Genomic DNA, 15,537 nt, shown 5'->3' with positions numbered 1-15,537 from the left:
TGATTTTAACCACTTTGGTGGCACTTAGAACCTTAGTAATTCGCTTAGGAAATTCTTTGTGACATACTTAAATCGTGTACCAAATTTCATTAAAATCAACCTAATAGATTTTGCATAATAAATTTGCAATCTAAATGTTTTTAAAAAAGTTCAAATTTTTTAAAATCTTTCTGAACAAAAAGTAAACCATTTAGAAGTTGGCTAATCTTTTAACATAGAAAGAGATGCTCTACCTATCTAATACACTTTCCAGAATTAAAATCAGGTTATTTAAGGGGCCTCAGCAATGTTTTAAAATTATAAACAATTTTTTGGCTCATAAACAAATAGCTTTGTTTAATAATAAAAAAATTAATTTTTAGCAATGTAAATAATTAAAACCGGTATAATTTGACTTAAACTTTCAAATGCTGTCAGCAGAAATGCTATTTTATTTTTTAATCATAAGTTATTCGCGTTCAAAAATTGCAATTTTTCGAATTTTTGAAAGTTTCACTGCGTTTATCTCGAAAACTATGCATTCTACGAAAAAACTTCTAAGAACATTTTTTGCTTAGAATTACCCAAGAAATACAAAAAAATGTTTTATTTTGCGAAAAATCGATGTTATGTAATTCCTCAAGTTCTTTTGTTTATAACAATCTTACCGACATCCGGATCAACTGTTACCCAAAAAAATCGTGTTCTACGAGTCAAAAAATACATAAAAATCTTGGGTAAGTCCATCTAAATAAAGGAGCCCGTAGCACCCCCTTCTGGCCACAGGACTAATTTGTTTATAAGCCAAAAAATTGTTTATAATTTTAAAACATTGCTGAGGATGCTTAAATAATCCGATTTCAATTCTGTAAAGTGCATTAGATAGGTGGGTGCTTCTTTATATGTAAAAAAATTGACAAACCTTTGTATGTTATAGTTTTTGTTGTGCAAGATTTTAAAAAAATTTAATTTTTTTAAAAAAGTTTAGATTGCCAAATTATTATTCAAAATCTAGTAAGTCAATTTTAATGAAATTTGGTGTACGGTTTTAGCACATTACAAAAATTTTCTAAGCGAATTAGGAAGGTTCCAAGTGTAACCTAAGTGATGGAAAATCATTGAATAAGGACAGGCTTGTTTTGCCCCCTTATTTTATATTTATTGCTATTTTGCAGCAAGTGTGATAAATTAAGACATTTTTAACTAGTCGCATCTAATAGAAAATTTAATTATCTTTGTTTTATTCCTATACGACTTTGTTCCAAAATGAATCGTTTTAAAGTTATAAGCAAAAAAATTAGAAAAAAAAACGAAATTTTTTGAAATTTTTAAATATTTTTTTTTAATAATGTTCCTGGCATATTTGAGAAGGAGCATAAATCAATTATTATTAAATAAGTTATCACCTAACTTTATCCGCAAAAATCTGAATGCCACCTCTCACATCCACCTAAAAACAGATCCTTACTGGTCTAATAAGCTTTGCTTACAACATACCTATTTTATTTTAATAAAAAAAAGTTCCAATTAAAGTTTATATTATTGCAATGTGCTGAATAATTTATGACAATCGACTTTTGTGCTTTTTCTTTTTCATGGAAACCGTCTATTATAAACCGGTGGTTCTTCAGCCAACTGACTTATTGTAGGTACATCTTCAATACCTTCGTGAGACTAATTCCAGGATTCTGGAATCATATACTAGCTTATACAGGTCTAGTGGATATATTTTTTCCATGATATACCATGTACTGAGTCACTTAACTTTCTCCAAAATGTGTTTGCCGTATGCGGTGTAATATATCACAGTAATGCAACATATATTATGGTTTACAGTTTCAGATACCTGCACACCATTGTATGCAGGTGTCCCTTATAACTCTTGTAAGTGCCTACCTCCTGCCTGTTTTTGGCTATACTTTAGTACTATTAGCACATGTCCGTCTTATACTTATATATTTTACCATGTGTTTGACCAGGTATATTCTCCCAGTAAGAGCTATGGAATTATTTACGAGAAACCTATGTCCAGAAGTGGACTCAAAAGGGCTGATGGTGAAGAGCTATGTTACTTTCAGATATAAGCTTTATTCCGATCGCGGACGATTTTTTTGGCAGCCGATTCTGGACCGAAGTATTTTGTAGCTGATGCTCTTCTGGCAAGTGCATCAGCTCTTTGATTGCCGTATATTTCTCAATGACATGGAATCCATACCAGTGTGACATTATTATGCTCCTCCACCTGTCTGTCGAGCTCCTTTTAGCATTCTCAAACTAGTACAGAGTATACTTTAGGGCTTCTGAAGTGTTCCCTGGACTGCTTGGATATCCTGTGCATATATTGATAAGCTTTAGCTCGAGCTAGTGTTAAGCTCGAGTTAATTTCTCTTGCAGACTACAACCTTGCAAAAATATCTGCCTGTATAATGCAGAGATATATTTTCTTATTAAAATAAAAATGTTTGACCCTTCTGCTGTTTTACAGCCGTCTTTGTACCAGGTATAACAATGCCGTCTTTGAACGAATGCTTCTTCCGCCAAATTCTTTCGTTGGCTGTCTACTTATAAAACAGTACTTTAGGCATACATCTGAGCTGAGCACCATATATAGGGTGAATGTAAATCATACTCCTTATTCTTTTTAAGCCCATTTCTATCCAGCTTTGGACATATGCCTTCCCTAAATCTTTCCATAACTGTCTGTCCTTGACTGCGCTTTTCCAGTGAGTTCCTGAACCATTTACAATATCGTCCTTCCATCGCAGCTGAAGTCTTCCTCTCCCTCTTCTTCCTGTCCACGGTCGCCAGTTTTGTATTTCAGCATTCCATCTTTTATCGTCCTGTCTCGATTGTGACCCGAAAATCTTCACTAACCTTGTTTTATCTAGGGCCGGCAGACTAAAGCACATAAGTCAAAAAAAACCGATTTTTCTTTTTATACATGCACTGCACATGTCCATATATTTTTTCTCCACCGACTGACTCAAGCACATAAGTCATACACGTTTATTTCACATTGATTTTAGGTAGCGTATTTCTTCAACCTTTCAATTCCTATAAATCTATAGGCGTTATAAAGAACATAAGTTGACTTATGTGAAAAAGTACAACTGATACATTCAGTTTTGCTGATTTATAAGTATGACTTAAGTTGTTAGGTACCTCAAGTACTTGACGTTATGGTCTTACTTGTTTAAGAATATAGATATTTAACTTTAGCTACCTACCTAAAACATGGCTAAGAGAGCCAAAAAGCTTCTCAAAGACAACGGGAAATAGACCCTGAAAAACAGAAATTTCGTATGAAGACATACCTATACATATTTTGTTGTAATAGATGGACTGCATTAAGTTATTTGTAGGGGGTGGCAATGAAGAAATAGTCTTCAGTAGGTGGTACAAAAATTAATGATATGTGTGGAACAACTTACTGTACCTAAAAATAAAATATCCGATGACAAAAGGAAGGAAATAAAAAAACATATTTTGTCTCTTCTGTCGTAAGAAAGTCACTACACCAAATAGAGTACATCAATGAAGTATTTGCCTTCCCTTCTAACAATCACCAACATATATCAACTATTTGTCTATCAAACCCCCTTCAATAAAAACTTACAGCCAAGAATTTAACAAATTAGGATAGTGTTTCAAAAACCCCGCGTTGATACATGCTACACTTGTGATAATTTTAAAATACAAATTCAACTTTGTCAAGATGAGCAAAACAAAACTGAAATAACTTCGCAACATGATAATCATAAAATGACAGCAGATCAAGCTTACGAATCTAAAAAATCGACACACAGATGTATCAAAATGATAATACCTGCCGTACAAGTGACTGACTTCTTATGTAGCTTTTTATAAACGTCAGTTGTGGACGTTCAATTTGACCATACATGACCATACCGGAAAAGCTGTAGGGTATGTGTGGTATGACTCTACTTCTGCTAGAGGAGCGAATCAGATTGCATCTTGTCTCTTTAAACATCTTCAAACAAATCTACCTAATAACACAAGAAGTGTAATATTTTACTCTGGTACCTGTGGAGGTCAGAATAGAAATTCTCACGTGGGTTCTATGTTTACGTGGGCTGTACATAACTTACAATTAGAGAGAATCGACCATCAATTTATGGTTCCCGGACATAGCTATTTAGAAGTTGAACAGTTCATGGGATAACAGAAAAGAAGAAAAAGAAAACAGAAATCCAAATATATTATCCTCATGACTGGAGTCAACCTATTAGGCTAGAAGTAACAAATTTCAAGTTGTGGAAATACTGGCTTTTTGGACTTTTGACTTTGTTGTTAAGAAATAAAGATGTAGATGGAAAGCAGGTTAAATGGTTGGACAAAAGGTGGCTCCGCTATGATACGAAATTTAAAATGATATTCTACAAATACACCTTACAAATGGAATCAGAATTTCACAAGATACATTTAAGACGGAGGCCATATTAATGGCCTACTCTTATGGGTCACCCTCAAAATCTCAACTGTCATCAACACGCCTAACTTCACGCGCAACTTTGATACATCATTGATTCAATTTCTATAATATTCTAAATATTTATTTTTCTTAATATTATCTATCCGAGTTGCTGTGAATATGATAGGTCTTATCCAATTTAGGGCCTATGCTTTTTGGGTACATCAAAGTTGGGAGCGTGAAGTTAGGCGTGTTGAGCTAGTGACATTCCAGTTGTATCACTATTGCCTTTACCTATATCAAAAGAAAAAAAGATGACTTAGTTTCTAGAATACTAAATGAATTTTTTCCATAAATTTTATATAAATTTGTCTAGTAAGGAAAATGTAGGTAATATGGATTAATGGAAGAAAATATTGTGTTGTAACAAACTAAAATACCTAGTTGTGCTGTTAGACATAAGTCATAATATGCTTGTGTTCTTTTTAACATAAGTCAGGAAAAACAATTTTCCATACTTTTTTATAGAGTCATACTTAGCTACTAGTAAATATGTTATACACACTCTCACAAAAGACAACAAATGTTTTTAAGAAATATTAAATTATTTTTTTATACAGTTTTATTCGATTTCTGAAAATCTATAGTTTTTGAATTATGTGCTTTAGTCTACCGACCCTACATAAGTTCTGTAACATTTTTTACTTTTGTTTTCTCTCTTATTCATTTGTTTGATTTTCTGTCTTGCAGTTTTATTCCCAACATAGATCTTTCAATTTTTCTTTGAGTTATTTATATTTTGTTTATGTTAGCCTTTGTAATGTCCAAGTTTCTGAGCCATACGTCAGAACAGGAAAGATGCACTGATCAAATACACGGGATTTTAAGGTACTGTTGTATCTTTGTGCTTTTTAGTATCCATATCTTAATTTTCCAAACGCTGCTCACGCCAATCTGATTCTTTTTTGTACTTCAATTGTTTGGTTCTCTTTATTAGCTTTGATTATTTGGCCCAGGTATATTATATTTGTCAACAACCTCAATATTTACGTTATTTATATTTATATTTATTCTGTCATTTGTATTTGTCATGATTTTTGTTTTACTTATGTTCATTTAAAATCATATTTTCTCTGATGCTTGTACTAGTTGAGTCAGCATTGTGGCTAGTTCTTCTTGGTTGGTTGTAATAAGAACAACATCATCGCAATATCTGAAGTGATTGAGTATCTTTCCGTTTATGTTGATACCCATGCCTTCCAATTACAGTTCTTTAAAGACGTTTTCCAGAGCTAAGGTAAAGAGCTTTGGATATATTACATGTCATTGTCTTACGCCTCTATGGAGTGCTAAGGGATTAGTTTTGATTGTTTTGTTTTTCCTTTATAGACTGTCATGGTTCCTATTTTATAGATGGTATGTAAGAGTTGCCTGTACGTGGAGTCTATTCTGCTGTTATTTAGAGCTTTTTCTATCGCCCATATGTCGACACTATCGAACGCCTTTTCATAGTCTAAAAACTATCTCGGTTGCATTCATTTTCCTTCTCTATCAATATTTTCTTAGTGAGGACATGATCTATGGTACTAAACCCTTTTCTAAAACCTGCTTGTTCAACTGGCTGACAACTGTCTATCTTATTTTTGTTAGTTTGTTGGTTATAATTCTAATAAAGACTTTGTACATTTGTAAGAGTAATGAGATAGGTCTGTAGTTTTTTAAGTCTTTTTTATTTTCTTTTTTGAATAACAGTATTGTAATCCTCAATTTCGTCTCCATAATTTCATGTATGATATTACTAACTGATAGGTAACTCAGGTGTAATCCCTGTGTTACTTATATGTAAATGAGGTGTGCTTCCACAGCTGCCATTAGTGTGACCCTCATGATCCTTGCGATTCCGAGGTAAGCAAGCCTTTGATCTTGCTTAGTTTGGCGATATGACTGTTTTTCCATCCAAATCCAATATAACATGTCTGGTTTAAACCGCCTATTTTTCCATGAGTGCATCTTTCTACCATCAACGTAGTTACCGCTCTTTTGATTATTCGTTCTATTTGCTGATTCTAAGTAAGCCTCGAGTTTAATATTATCCCAAGTTACTTTACTGCACTCGCCAGATTTAGATGTGTACCATTAATGCTTAAGATGATCCAATCTCTCTAAATTTTCTTTAACATTTTAAATTATCCAGGTTGTGAGGCCGCTTCTATATAATAACTGTTTTTGATTAAGTTTCTTTGCTGATTTTTGTTCAAAAATATCAAATATCCCCTTTAAAAAAATCTGAAGGGTACGGGTGAAAATTTTGCCAAAAACGCTTTTAAATAATGTGTTTTGGGAAGTACGACACGATATTAACATAGTACACGATATTCACAAACAATGTAAAACAAAAATTAAAGTAGGATATTTGACAACAGAAGCCATAGTCATAAACACAGGAATCCGTCAAGGCGATTCACTGAGCCCTTTCATATTTAATTTAATAATGGAGAAAATAACTGAAAACCTTCCCAGAACAGCTGGATTTAAGATGGGTAACACATTTTAAGCCCAAGAATATGTAGATTGCGATTAAGGGGCAGGTTCTTTAACTACAGCATTATCAATGTTCATGCTCCAACTGAAGATAAAGAAGACAAGGAGAAAGACCTATTTTATGAGAAAGTGGAAAGCACTTATAGAAAATTTCAGGACAATGACATAAAAATTATCATTGGCGATCTTAATGCTAAAGTTGGCCAAGAAACAATCTACAGAACAACTATTGGCCAACATAGTCTCCGTACGGTCAGTAACCAAAATGGTTTACGGCTGATTAAACTCGCGGCATCATTAGGAATGCTGGTAGTAAGTACGTGCTTTCCACACAAAAACATCCATAAAGCCACGTGGCAATCACCAGACGGCCAGTCCAAGGATCAGATTGACCACGTACTCATAGATAGTCGACATTTCTCCGATTTACTGGACGTAAGAGCACGTAGAGGTGCTAATATAGACTCCGACCACTACCTTATAAAAATTAAAGCTTAGAACGCGCATATCTAACGCAAAAAAAGGTCACAGCACAAAATCCACAAAATATAATTTTGAGGTGCTAAAATCTGAAACTGCTAGAGCTAATTACATGAAAATCTTAGACGAAACGTTACCAAACATCGGTGAAAATTTAAGTATAGAAGAGCATTGGACTAAATGTAAAGAAGCCATGCACATAGCGGCTGACACTGTATTAAAACCTATCAAGAAAAACGAGGATTGGTTCGACGAAGAGTGTAGACATTAACCAATAAAAAAAATGAAGCATATAAGAGACTCCAGCAGCGCAGAACGAGGTCAACTCTGGAAGATTATGAAAATCTTAGAAGGGAGGAAAAGAGAATGTTCAGAAGAAAAAAGAAAGAACAATACGAACACGCTCTAAAGGAAATTGTTAACTACCACAATGGAAAAGACATACGAAAATTCTACCAACAGATAAATAGCTGCAGAAAAGACTTCAAACCCAGAATAATAGCCTGTAAAGAGAGGGACGGCTCTATAATTAGTAACAAGGAACAGATACTAAACAGATGGGCGCAACATTTTGAAGAACTGCTTAGTGGCAATCATGGAGATGGCGAGATGGAGGATCCCATGCTTCAAATTAATGAAGATGATAGACAGCCACTCCCCACCGAAAAATTATTAGAGAAGTTATCCCAACACTTTACCAAACATGGTACCCCGTCAAAATAGCCCCGTCAAAAAAGCTCCGACAAAATAGCCCCGACATAATATCCCGCACACAAAATAGCTCCGACAAAATAGCCTGCAGACAAAATAGCCGCGGAATAATAGCCCGCCGACAAAATAGCCCCGACAAAATAGCCCCGACAAAAAAGCTCTCTTCAGAATTCATCATGAAATCATTCCTTAAAAATACATTTTTTCGGAAATGGTAATTATCCTCAATTCAGATGTTTGTCTTAACCACATTAAATAAAAATGGTCTTTTCAGAGAATTCGAGTCCTGTCTTCCCTGCCTCTTGGAAGTTTGAACATTTAAGTTAAGCGAAAATCAATGTTTATTTATGATATAAACATTTTTTTCTGTTTTCGGGCAACAGTTAAATGCATTTTAAATTAAATAAATTAAATACATTCTTCCTTTTTGTCAAATAATTTAAATTATAAAAAAGTTTTTGGACACCTTGTATAAATAATTATGTAATTTACATTTACATTTACTCTGTGTGGAGTATGAAGGGAACCAGTCTCGTTGGAACTTTACCGCGCTGAGCAGATGGGACGTGAATTGTAAATTGTAGAATTCCCTCATCTTCCTTAGTCTCAGCATCCGTATGGCTTGCAAATTGTAGAAGCCTCGGAGGTGTTACCAGAGAAGTTTCCCATTGTTTTCATTCTGGTGGGATATGCTATATGCCATTAGAGTGAAAACTTAGTCTTTTGCTAGCAGTTGCCGCTAGGGCATCTATGCCATTTCGTTCGTTGCAATTCGGGACTGCACGCTGGGGTTTGTTTTGGTTGGATCAGGGAGAGCAGCATATGTGCCTCCTGATGAGAGACTAATAAGTTTCGAAACCGGTAGAGGTGCTTGCAGCACTCTCTGATTGGACTGGAATATTATTCGGCTGTATTTTCGTTTTGCAACGAAATTGAAAATGGTTATTCATTTTTGATTTACATTTACTCTGTGCGGAGTATGAAGGGAACCAGTCTCTTTGGAACTTTACCGCGCTGAGCAGATGGGACGTGAATTGTAAATTGTAGAATTCCCTCATCTTCCTTAGTCTCAGCATCCGTATGGCTTGCAAATTGTAGAAGCCTCGGAGGTGTTACCAGAGAAGGTTCCCATTGTTTTCATTCTGGTGGGATATGCTATATGCCATTAGAGTGAAAACTTAGTCTTTTGCTAGCAGTTGCCGCTAGGGCATCTATGCCATTTCGTTCGTTGCAATTCGGGACTGCACGCTGGGGTTTGTTTTGGTTGGATCAGGGAGAGCAGCATATGTGCCTCCTGATGAGAGACTAATAAGTTTCGAAACCGGTAGAGGTGCTTGCAGCACTCTCTGATTGGACTGGAATATTGTTCGGCTGTATTTTCGTTTTGCAACGAAATTGAAAATGGTTATTCATTTTTAATTATGTAATTGTTTATAAGAGGCTGTTTTCGCCGGGGCTATTTTAGTCGGGGCTGTTTTGACCGGGGCTATTTTGTGTGCGATCTATTTTGTCGGGGCTATTTTGTTTGCGGGCTATTTTGTCGATGCTATTTTGTGTTCGGGCTATTTTGACGGGGCTTTTTTGACGGGGCTGTTTTGACCGGGCTATTTTGACGGGTCACGCTTAAAAATACCAAAGCCCCGGTTCGGATAATCTCCCTCTGAACTTTTCAAAAACTGCGGCGACAACCTCTTGAAACAAATGCATAAACCGATAACTGCAATTTGGCAACAGAAAGAAACACCCACAGACTGAAAGTTGGGTGCACTGTGTCCTCTACACAAAAAGGAAGACATGATGATGTGTGATAATTATAGAGGCATCACTCTACTCAATATGGCATATAAAGTGTTGTCCAACGTATTGTACAAAAGACTTCTCCCCTGCGCTGAAGAAATAGTAGGAGGATATCAGTGCGGTTTCCGTCCTAATAAATCAACAACGGACCAGATATTTACAGCGAGGTATCCTTGAAAAAACCCTAGAGTTCGGCGTCGACACCCACCACATATTCGTGGACTTCAAAGCCGCATGCGACTCAGTTAATAGAGGTAAACTTCTACTTGCTATGGTAGAATTTCAAATACCGCTTCAACTTGTCCAATTAACTGAACTTACGCTCACAGGAGCAGAGAGCATGGTAAAAATCCAAAACGATTTCTCAAGACCCTTCCATTGCAAAAATGGACTAAGACAGAATGATGGACTGTCGTGTCTCTTATTTAACCTGGCATTAGAAAAAATAATTCGAGAGTCCCAAATGAATACGAATGGTACTATCTTTAACAAATCAGTACAAATTGTCGGATACGCAGATGACATAGACATGAATCACTTCAAATGTCTTGGAGCGGAAATAACAAGCTATGGAAATCTCTTAAAAGAGGTCATAGCTATCTGTCTCTCTCTCCCTTAAACAATGAAATCAGCTAGTATCTTGGGATGCCTGAAAGAAGTCGTATGGAAGAACAAATATCTAAATACTGAAAGCAAAGTCAAAATATATAAAACAACAATAAGACCCATTATAGAGTCCCAAATGAATACGAATGGTACTATCTTTAACAAATCAGTACAAATTGTCGGATACGCAGATGACATACACATCATAGGTAGATCTATAGAATCTCTGACTGAAGCATTTCGGTCGTTAAGAGCATCTGCACAGAGAATGGGGCTAAACATAAATGTTGAAAAGACCAAATATATGTGTTGCAGTAGGTCAAGCAACCCGACACCTACAAGAATAATAATTGACGACCTAGAACTGGAAGGGGTCGACACCTTCATATACTTAGGCTCGCTGCTAAATAGAGATAACAATGTCAATGAAGAAATTAAAAGAAGAATAGTGCTCACCAATAAGTGCTACTATGGCTTAAGAAGACAGATGGCCTCAAAAATACCTAGAAAAATTTAATTGACTGTCTACAAAACACTAATAAGACCAGTGCTAACATATGGCTCAGAAACTTGATCACTTACTCAGAATGACCAAGAACTGCTCAAACGTTTTGAGCGAAAAATCCTAAGACGAATATGTGGTGGCATAAAAGAACAAGGTTTGTGGCGCAGGCGTTACAACTTTGAGCTGTATAGAAATTTTGGAGAACCTGACGTACAGTTCATTAAGGTAGCACGCCTTAGATGGATAGGTCATGTAATCAGGCGACAGGAACATGCCATAGTCAGAAAAGTTTTTGACCGAAGAGGGTCGATAGGACAACGAGCAAGAGGAAGACCGAGACTTAGGTACCAAGACAACATAGAAACTGATTTAAAATCTATTGGAATTAGAGCACGGAGAAGAGTTGCCAGAGACAGGGGCGAATGAAGGATTGTTCTGAAAAAGGCTTTGGCTCATAAAGAGCTGTAACGCCACTGATGATGATGATGATGATAACACATTCTTTAGAGTCGTTTGTCACGCTGAAACAACTGTCCTTATCGCCGATTCTGAAGACAATCTCCAAAGGCTACTGCATGTATTTAATACTAAAGCTAAAGAACTAAATATGCTTATCAACACCGAGAAGACTAAGTGCCTAGTGATTTCCAAAGAACCGATAAGATGCAAATTGGAAATTGGCTCCAAAACTGTGGAACAGATAAATCACTTCAAATATTTTGGAGCGGAAATAACAAGGTATGGAAATCTCTCAAAAGAGGTCAAAGCTATCTGCCTGTCTCTCAAACAAACAAACAATGAAAGCAGTTAGAATCTCGGGATGCCTGAAAGAAGTCGTATGGAAGTCGAATATCTAAATACTAAAAGCAAAGTCAAAGTATATAAAAAAACAATAAGACCTATTATAATATATGCGGCAGCATCAAGACCACAAGACACAAACGGAACGTTACAAATGATGAGAACAGTTGAAATGAGGACAGCAAAAAGTAGTATATGTACAAGGTAAAACTTTACGTGGCAAATAAGAAGTAAAGACATTAGAGAAAACTGTGGAATACTGGACATAGGAAGGTGGGTCAGATAGAGACGAAGATATTGGAATAAACATATAAAGAGAATGGAGGACACCAGACTCGTTAAAAGCGCAAAAACGAATCACCCAGTAGACAAAAGACCACAGGTTAGACAACCAAAACGATGGCGAGAATGCGCCCTAATGAGGTCTTCAGCGGACCTCATCGTCTGGAGAAGACTTGACGGCAATGAACAGGCAGTAGCCTACTAGCATTACCGATCATGCTAGAAAGAAGAAAAAGTGTTTTGGGAAAGACCTGATGGCAGAGGACTATAGGACAGCCTTAAAAAGGTGCAGTCCGAGAGGATCTGTAGATAATGGGAGTGAAGCAATGGGAAACAGTGGAACAGGACCGACAAACATGAGAGGCAATAGTAAACGTGGCAAATACTTACGGGGAGTTGTAACAACATTGATGATTATGATGAGTGCTGACCAGAAACCTACACTTACTGATAAATGATACCCCAACTGCAATGTTATCCAATAACATTGTGATTTTTTTTGTTTAATTAGTTTCAAAGCTAAAACCTAATTTCAGCAGCAATGTATTTCATAGCTTTTACAATAAAACCTAATACGACTTTTTTATTTTTGCAGCAGTTCTTTATTTTCCAGTCCCATAACTATTATATTGCTCCACAATACTGGTAGTTAACATTAACGCATAATTTCCACGGCTAACATTTTACGCTCAACTTTGGTGTGTGTCATTATTCGCGCCATTGATGTAAGATATGTGGTAATTTTAGTCCAGGGAAGTAAGAGATTTATTATTGTAGTACTAAAGAAAGAAAACCTACCTGTTTCCTTCCAAAAATGCAGAGCCGTTTTAAATAATTTTGCACGTTATTAAAAAGTTAAATAGTTAAAAAAGACATAAAATTACAAAATTTAATTTTCTAGAACATGGAAACTGGCGATTTTTGAAAGGTTAAGAGTCAATTTGTTGCTGTATGAGCTGCAAGATAAGGTAAAATCGTTATTTGGTTATTTTATTAAAATTAACCTAGAACTTTGGTATTTCATCTAAACTTAGCTATTGTGGAAATTAACAAACGCTAAAAATTTGAGACGGATCCTACAAGTAGTTTATAAGTGATTCTATTTGTTTATCGCAGATACCTTTTATACAATAACATAAGAGAGAAAAAAATAATGTCGATAGAGCAATTTTACGGGTACCTACCAAATGAAAGATTTATACTATTAATATACATTATGTATATTCAAAAAGATCAAAACGATTTATTATAGTTGTAAATACTAATGCAAAATGATCGATATTTCGAGGGGTTCGAGCGAAAACCCGATTAATAACAAAATTATGAAATCCGGTATTTTTATTTCTGCTATAGTAAAAATACGTCCCCTACCACTGGTTAATGTTATTATTTAATATTAACATTTTTAAGCACAATAACTAATAAAAATTTACTTTGTTGTAAACATATTTATAATTATAATATGAGAATCCGGTAGAATCATTTATCTTCTTTTTTCCAGTGTAAAGTTACTAATTTTATTAGAAATATTTGTAAGTCAAAAACTGATAATTAATTTTATCGGAGATGAAGATTACAAAATTGTTCATTTTGACAAAATATATTCATGCGAAAATCCGATAAAAAATTTTAGACTATAATAATTTATTAAATTTCAGCACACTTTTTCCTGCGAAAACCCAGTAAAAGATGGCGTAAATTGACAATTGAATATTACGAAAAAAAGCGGTTAGAATGGGACCCATATTTATAATGAAAAACAAACTCAGAGCTTCCAAGGTACCACAGCAAACCAATTGTAGTAAATTTAAATTTAAGTGTACTGAAAAATTGCCTGAAGACTATTGAAACTGTAGAAATTACTGGAGTTTAGTAGTAGTAGTCTAGTCTAGAAAAATTTTGATTTTGTACAATATAACTGTCAAACTAATTAGGACTAAACTTGTCCCTAAAACTTCCCAAAGAAAGGAACGAACATTTAATAAGAAATGTTTCTTTCCACTAGTTTACCATGAATGAATTCCAGTGTGTCAAAAGTTTTTTAAAAAACGCTGTGTATATTCTCACATGATATAATAAATGCTGTAGCTAACAGTGATTCTACTGGATGATATTCTAAAAAAGAAAATAGCGGAAAACGGTAACCAGTTAATAAAAATGTCAGAAGATATTGGTTTGAATTAAAAAAAAGAAACTGCTACTCTAGGCCCTAAAAGGCTAAAACAAATTTCATCCCAAATAGCAACCATAGACTTACCAACTCCGGGCAATTTACCAAAGTTATATAAAGGTCCATTTCCAATAAGTGAAACAAAGAAACCGGATTTGATAAAGATGTGCCAAGAAAATACTTTCCAGAAGAGGTGCATGCTTGAATAACAAATTTAAAAACCGGTAATTATATCGTAGATCGAATTCCAGACGTAATGATGTGAGAAGAATCGGAAGAAGACATATTATTTTACCTTTTAATTTTGTAAAAATAATGCAGATTAATTTATTTTTGTTGAAGTAATATACAATTAAGTTTTATTTTATAATTAAAAAAATTCAAAATAAAAACCAATAAAGTCAAATGTTATACTCATTCAACGAGGTAAAACCCGATAAATATCAGGTTTTATTTTTTTTTGTAAATACATTTTTAGAAATTAAACTCAAAATAAATTATTTTAACTAAATATTAAATTCTTTGCCATTTGGCTATAACAAATATTTGATAAAACTTCTTATGACGATTTTGAATCTTCTTCAAACTTCCTAAAATCTTTAATCGCGATTATCTCTAAACCAGCGGTTCTCAATCTGTGGTACATGTACCACTGGTGGTACATATCATTATTTGCGGTGGTACACAAAACACAAAAAAAAATAAAATTGTAGTACTTGGTAAGTCTTGATAATATAATCTAAAAATATAGGTGGTATCAAAAATAACTAAAAGAACTGTAGGTGGTACATGACTCAAAAAGTTTGAGAACCGCTGCTCTAAACAATGGTTTTGTTAGTTATCGGGTTTTCGCTGGAGCCCCTCGATTTTAAGTTTATAAACATTTAGAGTAACTTTAAAAATATTGTTCGTAGAAAAAATATTTTTACATATTCGAAAAGCTGATAATGTTTCCACAAATTTTACAAGAAGATAGTACGATTATATAAAAAGTAAGAATTATTTTTTTATGTCATACCGATTAAATATTGTGTATTTATTACTTAGTTACTTAGTAACCACATAATGCTATACTTTATGTCCGCGAGGGCATAAAGAAATTATTGCAATAGGAAACAACAAAAGTCAAACATTTCCGCAGTCAGTAATATTTTTTGCCATCCATTGTTGAAATTTAGCGTATTCCTCGTCGTATGTTTCTTTGGATTTTTTCGGTAACAGCAAACTTTGTTT

At 34.6% G+C, this 15,537-nt stretch overlaps 1 protein-coding gene across 2 annotated transcripts in view; it reads right to left on the bottom strand.

The window, feature by feature from the left end:
- The window catches only part of LOC114329196 (zinc finger homeobox protein 4), a 1,197,903-nt gene that overhangs the window by 676,797 nt on the left and 505,569 nt on the right, over positions 1–15,537 (bottom strand). The window lies entirely within an intron of this gene.

The sequence above is a fragment of the Diabrotica virgifera genome, chromosome 6, assembly GCF_917563875.1.
Source record: "Diabrotica virgifera virgifera chromosome 6, PGI_DIABVI_V3a".
Taxonomy (NCBI): Eukaryota; Metazoa; Arthropoda; class Insecta; order Coleoptera; family Chrysomelidae; genus Diabrotica; species Diabrotica virgifera.
This window is presented reverse-complemented; position numbering and strand designations above follow the sequence as displayed.